Source organism: Candoia aspera, chromosome 3, assembly GCF_035149785.1.
Source record: "Candoia aspera isolate rCanAsp1 chromosome 3, rCanAsp1.hap2, whole genome shotgun sequence".
NCBI classification, from domain to species: domain Eukaryota; kingdom Metazoa; phylum Chordata; class Lepidosauria; order Squamata; family Boidae; genus Candoia; species Candoia aspera.
In genome coordinates, this window is record NC_086155.1 from 119,709,063 (window position 1) to 119,727,938 (window position 18,876).

Genomic DNA, 18,876 nt, shown 5'->3' on the forward strand with positions numbered 1-18,876 from the left:
CAAGCTGTGCCTGTTTGGTACTTGCATCACAACATTGCACAGAGGTCAGTAAGGGACCGCACTTGTACTGTGATATTCCAGTGTTCATTTCATCACTTTAACTTCAGTGTGGCTAATGCCTCTGCCAGCATTTTCTTCCAGGTTTCTGGACTATTTGCCCTCACGCTTAGGTCGCCACAGTTTCCATTTTCTAAACCTATCTGCACACATGTCACTTCACTTTGGAACTTCAGAGACATTAGACTCTAAGACAGAGAAATTCTGGAATATAGAATCATCTATAGCTGAAGGTAAAAAAGCCAGCTCTCTTGAATGATAAAGCTAGTACTTCTTATGTCACACATCCAGGAAACTTTTTTATTTAAATGCAGTCCTACTTTCATGAAATAGCTCCATTAAAGATACAGTAGGTAAGCATCTAAGAGATTGTGTAAATGTTTAGAAGGCCTTCTGAACATCCAGTTTCCAAATAAAATTACATAAGGTCCTTTACACATATTCCCTCCCTTCTGCCCACCCCCCAGACAGTATGGAAATACTCCCAGCAATTTTATTACTTTTCACTCAGACAGAATTCATTCCAAAATATTCCCAGCAGTGTCTTCAATTTAGAGGGGAAAAAGATTTGTAAGCTTTTCACTACACATAGCTTCTGCCAGGTGCTATAACACAAGCCTGTTATTGTTGCTGGACACTGGATTTCAAAGTACAACTTGATATGGTTAATAGTCATTCATTCATTTATTTGCCAGTGTTGGGCAGAGGGCCAGGCCGGTACAGTTCTGCTGTCTTTAGCAGACAAATGGCTAAAAAACTGTGCCTGTAAAGAAATAGGAAATTCTAATCCTCTGGATACCAAACTATTAAACAGTAGTTTCCTTTTCTATAAATAAGTTAAACAACAGGGGTTTTGCAGTCTTCTAAACTGGAGTGGTTTGTTATCTGTGGGGTAATACAGATTAATTTTATTTTGAAACAAGTTAAACCAGACATTAAAGTGCTAGAACAATTTCAAAATCAATGGGTATGGGGATAGGGTGGGAAATAACCCTATTCTGGAAATAACCCAGAACCATTACTTGATATAATAGTCAAGATTAGGCAAGATAAAAACTGGCACACATTAATTTCCATTCAAATGTTTATAATGAACTACTTCTGAAGAACAAATACAAATACGTCCTGGGGAAACTTTTTTTGCTTTTCCTAGAAATCCTTGTAAGGAAGCATGATCAAACTTGTACAGTAGTCTTTGGCTTGAAAGCAGAAAGTCTACTGCTTATGATGTTTAAATGTTATAGCCATGATGTTTAGAAAGTAGCGACAACAGTGAGGAGCAAATATCTACTACAGTATAGCAAACACAGCAGTAATTAAATTATGTAGGCAAAAATGGGTAGATGTATACTTTTGCTACATTTGAATTTCAGAAAAGCTGTGATCCACTGAACCCAAAGTCAGCCACTTTGTGTGGAGGCCTAAAATAATTTCCTTGACTGGGAAGAGGAGCTCTTTGTGATAGCAGCCAGTGCTTGGAGAAGCCTGTTTGTGAAGAAGGATCTATCTGTGACTGAGTGAGAAGATGAGTGCAATTGGAGGATATAATAAATATAAAAGACAAAGAAAGGAAAAAGTTGGGAATATTTAAGAAAATGGAATGATGTGACAATTATGTGTTCCTATCCAACTGAGGGGATTGATGTTTATTCCATACGTCCTTCACAGATTATTCATGTGTTACCACAAGACATAGAGTTGTTGGCATTATTCTGAAGGACTAGTCTGAAGTAGGCCTGTAGAACTACAACTGTGGATGGATGAAACTGTTAACTAATTCCAGGGGATGGGGAAGGGAATGGAATGGAATGGAATTATTTCAGGTACTATAATATACACCCTTATTTCAATGCCTTTACCTGCTTCCTGAATATTTCTGAGAAAATGCATAATACAACATTGGATCTCAGTTTCTGTTGAGATCATGGTTATAGTCATATGAACAGAGCTAAAGGGTTTTTTAAAAAAAAAACTACAAACACATCTTTACCCCCAGGTAGAATGGAGAAGTTAACCACTGGAAAACCCAGTCATGATAACTGAATATTGTTTCTTACACTAACAGGTTCTTGGCCATTTGGATCTCAATTTGAATACTGAAAGGTAGATTCTATTTAATTACTATAGATTTAGGGATCAATGGTTTGAAATGTGATAACAAAAAGAACACAAACGTTTGGACAAAATAATTATCCCTCATTGTTTACCTCTAAGAGCCCCAAGTTGCCAACAATAAAATACATCTTTGTTTTGATGGCTGAAACTTTCCACCCAGGTTCATTGGAGTACTGTATCCCTTTCTAGGGTTCCATGCTTTCATTTTGCTAATTCACTTATCAAATTTCTGTGGACATGCATACAACATTACAAATATATAAAGAATTTAATAAATTTTAAGAATCATAAACCAAAACCAAACTAACTGAGATCAAAGGAAGTCTTACAGAATCTACAATCTGAGTAATTTTTACTCAAATATATTGAAAATTTTAAGCACAATGATTCTGACTCAGCAAAGGGTCACGACCATAATATCTTACAGGTTCTCCAAAGTATCTCAGATTTTTGTGATGTGTCTGAGAGAGTTTCTAATTGAGAGAATCCAAATTCTACCAAACTAAATAAATATGTAATTAATTTAAATCCACTCTGATGTACATTCTGTTGCATGTCAGTTTGCTGAATTACAGGAAGGAAGCCATAACTGGGCATCTCTGTAATTAATTTCTAGATACCTTTTTGTTTAATCTTCTAGCATACTGACATGGAATTTATTGGACTTTTGTTGAGTCTGCGTATTACCAATATTCTTGAAATGTTTACCTACATTAGTAGCGATAAGAATGACTTCAATATATTCAAAGAGATAGTGAGAAAGAAAAAGACAGATGTCTGAAGTTAATCCTACTCTATGTTTCAATATCTCATTTTCTTTTTGCGCACATGAGATCAAGTTGACCAGCAGCCCTGCTGGACAGTTGACCAAATATTGGCCATATAGCACAATAAAAGAATATCCAGAAAACAAGTTAATTTGCTTCCTTCCTTGGGCCTTGAGGAAACGTTTTTCCAAACAAAATTGACATGCATACACTGGAGTATATTTAGTCCAGTTTTGCACTGGTGATTGGTTCTTGGCCAGAGCAGTGAAAAGACATTTCCTGTTTTGTGAGTAGTGTAATAGGAGCCATAGATTTCACCCTAAGCCATGAGTCGAAAAAAGAGGAAATTGGAACTCCTTACGGTAATTAATCATTTACTATGAGACCTGTCAAAACCTTTTGTAAAGCTGATAACTGCTGTCAGTAACCAGCTAGTGCACCACCATCTGTGATTGCTTAAAATATCATCCAATACTTGGCTAAACACATTTTACATTTCTACTTCAGCCCATTTCCACGGTATTCTTCTGGGAAGTTCTCTTTGCCAGGAAAGTGATGTTGCTGGTATCATCTAGTTATTCTCAGTTTTAGTATTTACATGTATTCCCATATACAGTATTTGTGTTTATTGGGATTTTGGACCAAACACTTGCAGTTTGTAATGGACATGTGTCACAGAGGCATACATCATATCTACCATGCTGACCAGGATGAAAAGCAAGAAAACAACTGTTATGATAATTACTAGCAATTCCTTGAAAATGGAGCGATTGTTTTTCAAAGGGTAATTTTAAGAGGTTTTCCATCCTCAGGCATTGTCCAGTAGGTTCAGGATTAATGTATAAACCAGCTCCTTAGGTAGAACAGATGCAATATTTCTCTAGCACGATTCACTCATAGTTCCAGGGCCACAACTGGGGGGGGGGGGCAAGCAGGGCATGTGCCCTGGGCACCATGCTGAGGGGGCAGCAAAATGAGCACTGGGGGTGCCAAAATGAGTGCTGGGGAGTGCCAAAATGGGCACAGAATCCATGTTTGCCCCGGATGACACAGACCCTAGTTGTGGGCCTGCATAGTTCCCTCTTTTCTTTTCACCATGATTACTGTCAAATAAAGAATTAAGACTGGCCATGATATATTACAGTCCTTACCAAGCTGGTGCCTTTCAGATGTATTAGATTAGATTACCATTCCCAGAGTTTGGAGTCATCACAGTTTTGAACTGGTTTCCAGTGGCTACATTTTTTTCTGCTTTTCTTTAAATTTATTCTGCAGTGTATCTTTTTTAACTCACTTAATAATTATCAATAATCCCAAAGATGCTTGCCAAATTTGGGTAAGTGTGCATTGGGTTGCACCCTAAAAAGGGGAAAAAAAATCAGAAGTAAAGAAGTTTGGTTCTAACCAGAAGCATCCACAGGATCGAGTGGTTTAGTCAAAATGAAGACAGCAGCATTGTGCTGTCCTGATACAGGCCCACCCCTTTCATACATATGTGCAGTGACACAGTGCACATACAAAAAGGGCAGAGCTTGTGTTGCATCAGCGCAATGCAGCTTTTGTCATTAGCTCCTTCTGCTCGTTTGCAGTCTCACCACTCCCCAGACACTAACAAATCTGACTTTCATGTTTTCTAAGTTTAGATTTTCAAGTGACTCTTGAATATATAATTTTCAATGAAACATAGGAGCAAGAAATCTTCAATGAAATCAGCACACTAGTTTTCTCTCTGGCTCCCATCAGTTTTCACCAAATCATTCCTTTCATACAGCTTTGTTAAAATAATAGCTAAGGAGACTATCACTCCATTTGAATATTGCTTTAATATCCTGGAAGTAGCCATTATCTACAGAACTCTTTTTGTCAAAGGAAGATAATAACTCCAGCCCAGGAGAGTATTGTACTGATGGCTTCATTTTTTGTAGGGAACTCTGAAGTCCAGAAAGCAAACTTCTAATTTGAATTCTGTTTTGTTTTGGAATTTACAATGCATTGTAGGACTTTTATTCATTGAAACCCCTTTGTCCTGAGCACTTGGAGGCTTTACCCACTAATTATCCAGTCAAAGGACATAAAAATGAATAAATACAATTAGACCAAAGAGAAATCATTGTACAGACAGTGTTTCCAAATATATGGATACTCAGGACTATTAAGTATTTTCAGTAATGCATAAAAAACTTATATATTACCCTCTTTACATCTATTATTACATTCCCATATGAGGAGGAGGAGGAGGAGGGGGGGGGAGAAAGAGGAAGAAGAAGATGTTGTTGATGAAAGGTTTACAGACCTCGGGAACTGTTCCAATCCCAAGGATTAGTACAGAAACTATCTGTGACTTCAAATTATTATGCTCTCCATATTAGCATAATGATTTTCCACCTTCCATGGTACTTCATTGTTATCTATAAGCTCCCAAATGCCCTTAAGCTTGTTAATAACCATTATAACTGCTCAATGAAATGAATCAAGACTAAACTGAACTCACCTGAGCCTAAATAGATTAACCCTACTCAAGTGTAACACTCTCTGTCTTAATTCAGCAGGATCTTTTTACCTCAACAAATAAGGATAAGCCCAAGTGGAATAAAACACAAGCTGGTTTTTAATCTTTAATGTGCACATTGACCAGATCCAAGCCTGCTTAGCTTTCACCAGGGTGGTTGTAACATATGCTCTCAGATCATTCCTAGAGACTCAGCACAAAGCTGATTGAAAACACATACATGTATTTATTGCTACACAAGTACCTCATCTTTCAATGATTTTGAAAATAATTAGTTTATGCTTTCACTCATTCACTTGTGAGAAATCAAGTGATAAATTTGCATGTAAAAACAAACCAAGCCTTTTGAAAATTACAACTATTGCTGTTAAATCCACTTTTTAAAAAATGCTTTAATGGCACTAGTCTTCCCAATGGGTTTACAAAACAAAAATACTACATTGTGTAATAAAAACATATTAACTATAAATAGTTTGAAATTAGTTTCTAATAAAGTACAATATTAAAATACCATACATATACATATACATATCAGGTGACCCTGAAGAACCAGCTCAATGGGAAGAACAAGATCCACACCATCAACATGTATGCCCTGCCAGTCATCAGATACCCTGCCGGTATAGTGAGCTGGCCAAAGGAGGACATGGAGGCTGCTGATGTGAAGACCTGGAAGCTCCTCACAATGTACGGAGACTTCCACCCCAAGTCCAACACCCAGAGACTGTACACTAGCCAGAAAGAGGGTCGGCGGGGTCTGGTGAGTGTCAAAGCCACTGTCCTGGATGAGACTCAGAGCATCCAGGAATACATCAGTAAGATGGCACCTAAAGATAAGCTGCTGAGAGAATGCCTGAGGCAGCAGCAGACATGGAAGGAAGATCAAGCAGAGGAAGTGCCATGGCAAGACAAGACACTGCATGGAATGTACTATCGACAGATAGCTGAGGTGGCTGACCTTGGGAAATCCTACCAGTGGCTGGAAAGGGCTAGACTAAAAGACAGCACTGAGGCACTGATCATAGCAGCACAAGAACAGGCACTAAGCACCGGATCCATAGAAACAGGGGTCTACCACACTGGACAGGACCCAAGGTGTTGACTGTGCAGAGAGGCCTTAGAGACAATCCAACACATAGTGGCAGGGTGTAAGATGCAGGCAGGAACAGCATACACTGAATGGCACAACCAAGTAGGTGGCATCACGTACAGGAACATCTGCACAGTGTATGGGCTAGACCCTCCCAAGTCCAGATGGGAGATTTCACAGAAGATCATGGAGAATAACAGGGTTAAGATCCTGTGGGGTTTCCAGATCCAGATGGAAAGGCGGATAGTGGCCAATCAACCAGACATTTTGGTAGTAGACAAGGACCAGATGACAGCTGTGGTGATAGATATAGCAGTGCCAAGTGACAGAAACATCAGGAAGAAGGAATACGAGAAGCTGGAAAAGTAGAAGGGGCCTGAAAGAGGAACTAGAGAGGATGTGGAAAGTAATGGCCAAAGTGGTCCTAGTAGTGGTAGGAGCACTTGGGGCTTTGACTTCTAAGCTGGGAGAGTGGCTCCAACAGATCCCAGGAATAACATCAGAGCTCTCTGTCCACAAGAGTGCAGTGCTAAGAACAGCTAAGATACTGAGCAGAACCATCAAACTCCCAGGCCTCTGGTAGAGGACCCAAGATTGAGGAAGACATATACCACCCATAGGGGTGAGAAGGGAATTATTTTTTTCAGACATCCCTGACTTTTTTGGACTGGAGGGCACACTGGAACATATTGTAGATGCTCTTGCAATACGACTAGTTGCAAGTGTTGCTTATTCACCCAATGGCTGCCACACAAAAGTGTGATTTACTAGAATGCTACCATCTATCCCCTCTCATTCCACTTCCTTGATTTCCCTGTTATCTATGCTTATCTTCTCCAACAAAGCTGATGAAATATACTCCTGTTCATTGCCACCAAGTTATGGGCCTGATTGTTCAGAGATCGTGCAGCTCAATCCAATACCAGCTGAGTTTCTCTAATCTAACTAGCCAATTCCCCATCAAAAGTACTTCCATCTTCTCTAGATAATAAGCTTCAGATTGCTCACTCCCATCATACAAACCTGCCTGCAAGGTACATATTCAGCATTTCCACATCTTCTCAGGAATTAGTAGGTAAAAAATATATAGCTATTTGTCATTTGTATTCCAGTTGATATTGGAATTCAGACTTTTAGATGATCTTCCCAGCACATCCATGTAAATGTTGAAAAGTATGCAGGGGATGTAATGGAACTTTGGGATACCCCAAAGACTAGAAGCAACTTCTATGGTGGCATTTATTTTGTTTAAGTCCAAAAGTAAAATCCTCCAGGACTACCTTCAGAAAGCCACTAGCTGAAACTAACTGACTGCAGTCACCCAAAACCAATCTAGTGGATAATCCAGAAGGGTATTATGGTTAGTGGAAACAAAAACTGCTGAGAGATCCAGGAGAATTAACAGGATTATATTCCATCTGTCCATTCCTTTGCTATAAAGTAATTAACCCTGTTTCTATTCCAGACCCAAGAGACAGTTTGGTGTAGTGGTTAAGGCACCAGGCTAGAAACCAGGAGACCATGAGTTCTAGTTCCACCGTAGGCACAACGCTAGCTGGATGACCCTGGGCCAGTCACTTTCTCTCAGCCCTAGGAAGGAGGCAATGGCAAACCACTTCTGAAAAACCTTGCCAAGAAGACTGCAGGGTCTTGTCCAGGCAATCTCCAAGAATTGGACACAACTGAATGGATTAAAAAAAAAAATTCCAGACCCAGGTCATCAACTGGGATAGATGCAAATAATGCCCTTGAAGACTACTGGATTTGAGAAGACACCACCTGCTCCATAACGTTGCACCAAAAACAATAATTAAAAGGCAATTATTATGACAGATCAGAGTCTAGACGTGATTTTTCAAGAGAAGCCTACCCAGCACTATCATCTTCTTAGGAATACTTGTTACCATTTAAAATCAAAACAAATAAAACTATATAATAAATTATGATAAAGCAGACAAAATTGTCATTGTTAAAACTCGATTCCATTTCAGATTAAGTAGCATTGAGTTGAGCCACACTCCCGGTGACACTCTCCTGAGTCAAATGTTATCTCACCCTGTCCCCAGTGACATTATCCCTGATTCAGTTTTGCCATCCTTTCATCTACTTCCCATCAAGGACAGTAATTTTCTTGTGGCCTATCACCCCTTCGTGTCATATGCTCCAAATATTTGAGTTGCTGCTTGCTAATCATCATCTTGAGAGAGCGGTCAGTCTTTATTGCATCAAAGACAGACTAAGTCTTCTTGTACTCCATAGTGTTCTTAATGTCTCCCAAACTATGGTTTTCTTTCTCTTGCTCTTTCTCAAAGTCCTTTTTCTTTCAGCTCTCTGCTGAAAGAAATTCTACTCTCCTGCTGGAGTAAGAGTACAAAGGGCATTGCCTCATCTAGTGCCAATTTCCCACCAAAGATGATGCAACTAGTACTCCTTGTTCTTCTCCAATTGTTTATTATTGCTCTTTCCACTTAGAGCGGCTTTAATTTTCCCTCCATTAATAAACCCACAATTCCTTGAGCCCTTGTCTCCTTCTGAACCACTTCTTTCCATACCAAGTCCCTTCCAAAAGACCTTGCATGATGGCAGGAGTAGCAGCCTGGAGGTTTTTTTCAGAGCTCTGTTCCTCCCTTTCTAATGTCTTGAAACATCTTGATTGTACATCATATGAAACTTCAGGCCCTACACCATCGACATGTATCTCCAGGTCTGGCAGTGATAGTTCTACTTCATAGGGTCTATTTCGATCATGCAACTGAGACAGTCTTGTGCTGCCTTTGTTGGCTAGATAATGGAGATGAGAATAGAAGTAAATGAGCGTTGTTTTGTTTTCCAAGCAGAAGGCAGAGTCATCAACCCAAACTGCTTTTAAAAAAAAAAAACAAGTTAAATGTTGCAGATCAGCAATTCAGGAAGGGAAGCAAAGAGCTATATTCCTTATCAGAAAGCAGACAGATGAAAACTCACTTTCTATAAAAAGCCTCTGTTTATACTGTGTCAGATAAAAGCATAAGGGCTCAGCTCACTAGGAACTTCTTGAGCAGCAGTCCCCATTGAAATGAATGGGAGCTCAGCTCCTCTCAATTATTTCACTGCGAATAGTTCAGAAGAGATTCCTCTGAGATGGTGCCACATGCCCCAAATTTTAAAGGTATATCACAGGAATACTGATTGCTTTCTGTACTGAAAATGAACCCATCCCTTTAAGTAATAGAAACTGGTGACATCATCTTTTGACAGCCCTGATCTTTAACCTTGTTTGATCTAAAGCAGATTCTTCAGAAATGATATCATTTAGGTAAATCCCTGAATTGAGAGTGTACCATATCCATATAAGCCATTTAAGAATATTATGTTACTAAGAATTATTTTCTTCTCATTTGACTTGAGCCGTGCAAACAATGTGCAACTGTCTTCATAAACTGAACTTTATAACTTATTGTTGGAAATATCTAGTATCCCAGTTATTACCTGTACATGAGTAAAAATGTATAAATAGAACAATCATAGAGGTTGTAACTAATAAGAGTTCAAACTAAGTATGAACAGAATTGGGTTTGGGTTTTGTTTTTGTTTTATGTATTTATTCACTGTTTATTAATATATCTGTGATGCTATATTGCAGACTTTTTCAGTAAATCTATAGTTTATTACTCAGTGTGATTTTAAGTGCCCACTTTCCAGAATAACAGATTTTAAATGTGTTTTTTTTTTCCCTGTGCTACTTACTAATTACATGTTAGTAGTTTTGTAATCTGTCCAGAGAACATGGGTTATTTAAATAAATCAATTTTTAAAAGACTATTGATTATATAGTGAAGTTTATGATTTTAAATCTAGTGTGAGCTTCTCTAACAGTTATTTAATTATGCCTCTACTGACAATGTTTATTTCCAGTTGCCCCTATTGTATTTTAAAAATTCTTATATTTATTGTTTATCTCGCTTGCCATGAACAGCTTTGGAGCATAGTGTTACCCATTATCTATGGTTAAGCATAGTTGCAATGCTATCTGACCTGTGGTTTTCCACAGCACCTCTTCTTTTCTATTTTGGAGTTAACCGTTGTTTGACAATCACCTAAGGAATGGGGCCATAGAGAGCAGGGCAGGAATGCAAGCAATGGCATCCATGGGGGTGGGTGCATCCATGTGCAATTTTTTTGTGTGTTTTTGGTTGCAATGCTTCAGCCACTTTCTTGCAGATTTGGAGCCCTCTCTGCAGGAGCCCAGGAAGGCAAGGGTAAAAGAAGACAGGAAAGGCATGGAGAGGGATGGAACTCAACAGAAAAAGTTAAGACAGAGGAGTTTTAGGTGTAGTTTTCAGTATTCCCTATGTGTGGGTGTTTGCAAAGGAAGTAAGGGGTTCATATGATGAAATAAGGATTGCAATGTCATGATGCAAGCTTCAACCCTTTTGTATGTGTGTCATGATGTCTCACACATGTTGTCAGACTCCACAATCAAATGATTGCTGAATCGTCTGATCGTGTTCGTCTGCCATGATTGAGTCAACGCATGTCAAGCAGGAAGATGGGAGGTGGGAATTGCAAGGAGTGTGAATTACTACTGTTTGGGCTAGAAAGGGAAAAGTCAAGGTCACACTAGCAGAGACATCTGTGGCTGGTATGGCTGACCATTAGAAGGAGGATGAGAAAGACACATGAGGGGGAGTTGCTGGGTACTAGAATGTTTTAAGGAGCTACCTTTGGCGTGTTTTTTTCCAATTACAGCTTTCTTCTGTTCTGTACACTTGTTCTCAATAAATCTGAATTCTGCATATTCCAATTGTGCATGAGTCAGGTTATTATTGGGACTAATGGTGTTAGTTCTTACACATGTACTTAAGGGGTGGCTCTTTTTGTTGCAACGTTTGTTTCATTATTCTGATTAAACCATCAGATTCTGCAGACACCTGAGAGTGAGAAAATTATTAAATGCATGGAATAAAATACAGGTAGCCCTTGTTTAGTGACTACCTTGTTTAGTGATCCCTCACAGTTACGATAGTGATGAAATAGTAACTTTGTGACCAGTCCTCGCATTTATGACCTTTGTAGGTCTGTAAAGCAAAGGAAAGCTGAAGTAAGATCATAAGCACATGCACAGTTTCACTAAGCAACTGCTTTTCTTAACAACCAAGTTTCTGGTCCCAGTTGTGGTCACTAAACAAGGACTAGCTGTAATCCCATTCATTTTAGATTTTGTCCTAGCCCTGCCTATGGCTTCACCCTAGCCTTTCTTACTTTCCATTTGCCACCTAAAAACTCAAGCTACTTTTTGCTCAAAAAATGTCAAGTTACTCTACTGTAGGGGAAACAAAGGCAAAGTCTAAAGGGAAGACATTCTGAAAAGGCATTTTGACTGGCTCATGTGAAAAGGTTTTTCTGTATTTCTGTTTACACGCTCCCTGGAGATGCATTGTAGGGCAGACAGCATAGGAACATGTTCAATAAAATAAATATAATATGAAGCACCCTCCCTCTAGTTCCTGAGGCACACGTAGTTTGAGTTATGTCTGCACTGATGTTTTCATGAACCTCAAATTGAATCAAAAACTGGATTCTAATCAAGGCGGTAAAATGTGGAAGGTTAACTATTGCTGTCATTATTTTTAATTCGTACGCTTCCTTGTATATGTCAAAGTAGTTCCTCACACAGGATCAACCAGAGCCCCCTCAAAAGCCTCTCCATCACTGCCATAAACCCTCTCACTTCCATGACGTTCCAAACATAACAACCCAAGCAAACAATTCATTTCATTAAAACTAACAAATTCAACACAAGATAAGCAATATCAATAATTAAAACTACATTTGCTTACACTATTTATCAATATGACTTAAGCCAGAAACCAACGCACTAACATTTTTCAAGCTAATCAGGCATTTAAAAAACAATGCAACCAATCTCTTATATGACCCAATGCCAGAAACAGCAAACAGATTCCTCAAAACCACTCTCTCATGTCCTACAGTTTCATTCGGGTATGGCTTGTAATGAGTCCAGTAATAACAGAAACAGGAGGGCACTGAGCTGCGGGCTGTCTGGGAGCCAGTTGTGGACAGGACAATATATCCACTAAGGCTATGCAATCCTTTGGCTTCATTGTGAAAAAGATGCCTCAGAATGCATGGGTGTGCGAACATATTATTGTTCTGCAACTCTTCAATAGGCTAAGGATTTCTTGAGCTCGGGGGAGCTTAGCATTATATAATCAGGTTACTAAACTCATTTTTAGAACTAAACCTAAAGCCTTGCACAACCCTAATGCCTGTGTAGGACAAGAGGGAGGGACTACGATTTATAACAAGATATAAAACGCTTCTCACACTCAGGGCCGCAGCTAGGGTCTATGTCACCCGGGGCAAACATGGATTCCGCACCCATTTTGGTGCCCCCCACGCACTCATTTTGGTGCCCCACCGGCGCTCATTTTGGCACCCCACCAGCACGGCGCCTGGGACACATGCCCCGGTTCCCCCCCCCCCAGTTGCCGCCCAGCTCACACTTGGCTGCAATTCAGCACATAAAAGACCACAAGATTTCATCATGCTCTATAAGAAATCTCCAAATATGTCCCCTTAGTGAACTAGACTTTCTCCATCCTTCCCAACCTATCCTTGATATAATCAAAATATTTCCAAATGGTCTAAGTATCCCATATAGACAGCTAGGCTGCTGTACTATATGTTTTTACTTGGTAGTAAGTCTCTGAACTCAGTGAATCTCCCAAGTAACATGGCAATAGTAATCATCAATAAACCTTTGTCACTTTGCAATCAATAATTACAAAACAGATGAAACAAATGACAAAGTTAATCAATATGCATTCCAGAAGGTTACAGTAGAGTTGACAAGTAAAAGGATTAAAACCTGGTTCACCCTGGCAGGAGTTTGCCACAGAAAAATAAGGAAGTTAATGGATGTTAAAATCTCGTTATACAGGTCTGTAATTGGAAGAACTCAGAAACACAGGAAATAGGTTCCTTGGAGAGGCCAAGGCAAATAGAGATAGAGATTAAGGTAAGTGATAAAGTGGCTGCTGGTAGACAACTCGGAGTCAGTACGGAAATCAGAATTTGGTGGCTTCTGGCAAGGGAGAAGATCTGTCCAAGGAGTAGAGGAACAAAAATGAAACTGAGTTATAAAAACTGTGGCACTGTGGGTACACAGACATACTGAGAGAGAGAGAGAGAGAGAGAGAGAGAGAGAGAGAGAGAGAGAGAGAGAGAGAGAGAGATGGGGAGAAATGAGAGGAACAGAACAAGTTTAAACTGGTATCATGAAGGAAGAAGAGGAGGAGATTGACTTAGATAGGGCAACAAAGGGAAATAAAAGTACTGAAGAAACCAAGACCAAGCTCTTTTCAAGGTGAAAGGAGAGTGAAAAACTACTAAGGAAGAAAGCATGAGACATCTGCCTGGCTGGGTTTCCACTTCTTGTAATGAGCAAGGAGAGAGGGATAGCTGGGTGCAAAGGATTTGGGAGTACTGTAGAGGCTGATAGTAATGGAAAAAAGAGAGGCTGGCAAGTTTCAACAGCAAGAAAATCATCCAGAGAATTGGCTGATGAGTGAAGTTTGAAAAACCAGAGGGGAAAAATGGACTGGATTCAGAACAGTCAAGATGAGAAGGTTCAAGATGGATCTAGCAGCCAAGAGGAGAGTGAGACAACTGCTACATGGAGCTTTTATATCAGCCATTGTTGTTGTAGTAGTCATTTTCAAGGGAGTTAGTTTGTTTAAATATGGACCGTGCCTTAGAAATATGTACTGTTCACTTTTAAGGAGACTGCTCAGTTTGTTGTGTACGATCTGCTAGCTCTGAGCAGGCCACTCCACAGAACATATGGAGATTCATCCCCTTGATCAACAGCATGGCATTGTTTAATCTTATTTTTGTACCCGTGTGATACCACCTGTACATCTGCATGGCTGTTGTTTTCGTATGGCAGGTAGTACAGGTATTCTTGTCTTTCACTTACACCTTCTAAAGGTGTAATACAGCCTTTCTCAACCTTTTGACCCTGGAGGAACCCTTGAAATAGTTTTCAGGTCTTGGGGAACTTCTGCACATTCAGGCTTAAATCTAGGCCACAAGTTACAAAATTGTTATATTTGTTTCATGTGTAGGCCTGTATATATGCATTAACATATATACAGAATGAAACTTACCTCTTTAATATGAAGTTGCCCAAATTTGAAATATTTTTTTAAATAAACCATGATCTCCCAGGGAACCCCTAGTGACCTCTCACAGAACCCTAGGGTTCTACAGAACCCTGGTTAAGAAACCCTGGTGTAATATGTAATAGGATGCCCAGGGGTGGGGATTGCATCTTAGATCCTGTGCTGGTTGAAGATTTGGCAGCAGCCTTATTTAAAGTAAATTGTAAAGGAGCTGGAGACCTTTGAGGGAATCAGTTCCTCAAACTGAGGACTAGCCTCAGTGTTTTGATCAGAATTACAAATAGTTCAACAACTGAATATTATACTGCAGTATTTTAATTTTAATTTGAAATATATTCTATTCTTTCAGCATCTTTACCCAGCAACTTTTAGATAAAATTTTAATAGCTAAATTGGCCAGTTGGATAGTGCAATAGTTCAAATTTGATCTGAGGTGTATGTTATTTTTTCAGTACTGTACATTTTAGATAACTTTTTAATGACTGGATTAGCCAGTCTTCTCCATTCCAGTCCCACATACTGAAAATGTCAAAAGAGAGATCCCCATCATTCCACTGTATTTTGTAAAATGTGAAATCCATCCAGGAGCCAGATGTTTCCAATTTTTGTAATGGTGAAACAACCTAAATAATTCAGCATTACTGTAGCCATTACAGAGGACATAAACTTATTTGTCCTGGTAAAACCATTACAGAGTGCTGGTCAAGATACTAACACTAATTGCTTTTAACAAGAGCAAGATAGAGGTGAGAAGAAAGCCGATATTGATTTCTGCCTTGCAAAGAGGAACAGGCCAATAGAAACATACACATCCCAAACTCAAAGTGTAGAGAGGTAGCACTTTGCGCAGGAAGCATCATCAAACAGTGTCAGCCAAGTAGTAATTGGCCCTTTTAAGCTGCAAATGTGAGAAGTGAGAAATGTTCACCTTAAAACATGCCAGGTTTTCTGAGACAGAGCCTTGGTTCAAGGAAGAATGCACAGTTATGTGAAACCTGACCCTGGAAGGTCTCTAAAAGTTTGGTGTAGGTTATGCTGGCAGTGACCTTGTAAATTTAGACAGCTGCTAGACCACTAGGAGCAAATTATTGCAGCAGTTGTAGTTTTCATGACTAGACTGAAAGCAAAAGAACACTTCCTTCAGTCTAGTTGGGTCAACTTTCACCTCTACTGCAGGGTTGTTGAAAATCAGAAGCTGTAATGAAGCTTAAAAGTTCAGGACAACTTTGGGAAATCTAGCAAAGATGCATGATGTTTTCCTTAAATGTAGCATGTGATCAGCATCTGGACTCCTTTCCCTCAGTTCAAAATTAAAAATATATCTTTTGAAAATTATTTTAATGATACCTGATGCACTGGGAGTGACATAGGGATGTGACATTTCCTTTGCTCAATAATTATTTCTATGAAATCATATTATAGTAAGTAAGAAGTTACAGTACTTTTTATTTACCGTATGCTGATCAGCAATGGGGAAAAGCAAAAGGGTAGTCAAAATTTAAGAAGAATACTCCTTTTAATTAATTGGGAGGAAGATTATAGAAGAAACTGTTTTTTAGAGTGACCCCATTTTGGCAAAAGCAATCAATGTAGCTAATACAGGAAGCATTGCCTTTTGTCCAAAAGATTTAATTTACTCTGAGTGATGAAATCACAAAGCAAAATCTGCCCAGTCATATAGCATTGTCATTTAATCCAATTGATATATGAGCCCTGATTGGCTAGAATAATTTGAGGAAGAATGAAACTGATGGGAAAAAATGCAGAGGAGGGAAATATATTCCCAAATGTTTGCAAACAGCCATAAAATAATGTGGAACTAAAGACATTAGGGGTAGGGAGTTCAGCTGCAGGACTAATTTTGACACAGAATGGAATCTGGACATTATTTGCTTTAGGGTTCCGTTTGTCTTCTAAAATCTTTAAGCAAATGGAGCCCAGTTTCCTATAATTTCCTTTCACTGGGGTAGCAACATCCTTTCATTTGTCTAATGACTTTTTTTAACTTTGAGAGAATGGGCCCAACCAAGTTCACTCAGAAAATATTAACACTGAAGGCAGGACCAATCACAACTTTTTTTATTTAGATAAGGGAACCATATAGTTCATAAATTTTGTTAACTGAATAACTATTATTTAAAAAGTGACATTTAAATAATAGTTTAAATACTTTAAATAGGCTTATTATTTACATAAAATGAATGTACATGCCTAATAAAATAATGCCACCAGATCAGGGCTGCAAAAATCCAGACATCTGCTATATGGCAGCATTACACCTGGAATTTTGCAGCCCATATCTGGTAACCCTAAATAAAGCAACCTTACTTTTTAAGAAAATAATGCATACCTTAAAATTAAAGTTGCATTAACTCAGATTTATTCTCATTTGTACATTGTTCTTCCTGCAAGGAGCTCAGGGTTGTTTATGTCTTCACAAAACTCCTCAGAAGTTGATTAGGCTGAGAAAGAATAATTGGCCTAACATTATCCAGTGAGCCTCAGAGCTAAATAATTTCTGATCCATTCAATGTATCTTCATTCAAGCCATGTTGGTTCTGTGTTTAGATTGTAGTAATCTAGTAATCTGTCTAGGAAACTAATACAACTTATATAACTCTCTTCAAATTAAGGAAAACATTATAAGCAGTTGTTACACATATAGCATTTCATTTGCCAAAAAAGACAGAAAAATAATTTTGTTTTAACACTGTATATTCCTCACTTATCTTGCTTTATTTTCACTCTATCCTGTGTAAAGTATGGAATTATCTTCAGAATTATGCTCCTGTTCCTGTATATTGTTTTCATCTGGTTTTGTAAAATGTTTTATTGTTGGTTTTATTGTACTCCGCCCAGAGTTGCTTTGTGTGAGATGGGCAGCCATTTAACTTTGATAAATAAATAAATACATACATAAATATCTTATATACATTTCTGTTTTATCTCCTCTATACAATTCTAATAGGATTGACTTGGCTGCTATAATTAAAACTGAAACTGTAGAAATAATAGAATGTTCACCGATAGTCCATCTTTGGCTTAAGAAGCATATAGTCCTACAGCCCAGAAGCAGACAGAGATAAATAAACTATTGGGGTGATGTATAACTAGACATTAGGGTAGATGCAAAGAGAGGTAGCTGAAGGCAGCAACTGAAAAAGTCTTAATGAAATACAGTTGTTCAAAACTTGCTCCACTGTTCCTATTGCCATACAGCAGGCTCAAACTTTAGGAAGGAAACCTTACCAGTGTGTGATGGTAAGGACCATGCCAGTAATTTTTGGCACATTTTGGCCACATGTGCAACCCTGTTTTATTTCAAGCATGTTCACACTTTTCTAGGCAAGCTAGAATCTCTAATCTAGAGATGATGTTGCAAGCCAACATACTGTTGCCAGCATCCAGCCAGGCATAAGGCATATTTAGAGTACAGACATACACCCTACGTGTCATGTTCATCGTTCCAATGGTTTGCATACATCGTAACGTTTCGCATGTCATGTTTCTGATCCGTGTCTATCATCTGCGGGGTGGGGAATTCCAGCCCTGCCAGGGTGTTATCTCTGTGCTGCCCTGAAGGAATGTGTGTTTGGGTTATGACATGTATTCAAGGTTACTTTCCCAGGCAGATGTGTGACGCTTGCCAACGCTGGGAGGGGGTGGTTGCGATGCTGGGGTGAGGGGCGGGATCAGCTTGGAGGCGAGGGTTTTTAGTTTGTATTTGGCACGCTTTTGCTTATTCTCAGCTTTATGTAATGATTGCCTTATCCCAACGAACTCAGTCTCACCAGGGATTAGTGAATAAAACTGATTTATTGAAAGGATAGTATGCAAATCCGAAGAAAGCTGAGAATAAACAAAAGCGCCCGCGCTCCGATCTCTTCAGGAAGACCCAGCCAGCGTTCGTGGGAGGAGGAGAGGGAACGTCGCTTTGCTAAGGGGCAATGTCTGCGCTGCGGGAAGGAAGGACACCGAGCGGCGGTGTGCCCAAAAAGACGAGCCGAGGATCGCCCAGCTAAACCGGCTGGGAAATCGCCATCCCTACCAAGGAAGATGAAAGCCGCCCTGGCCGAGGCGGAACCTGAAGGCATCCCCTTCTTTGGAGAAGAGAGGGGACAGGAGACCGAGGAGCTGGCGGGAAACACCAGC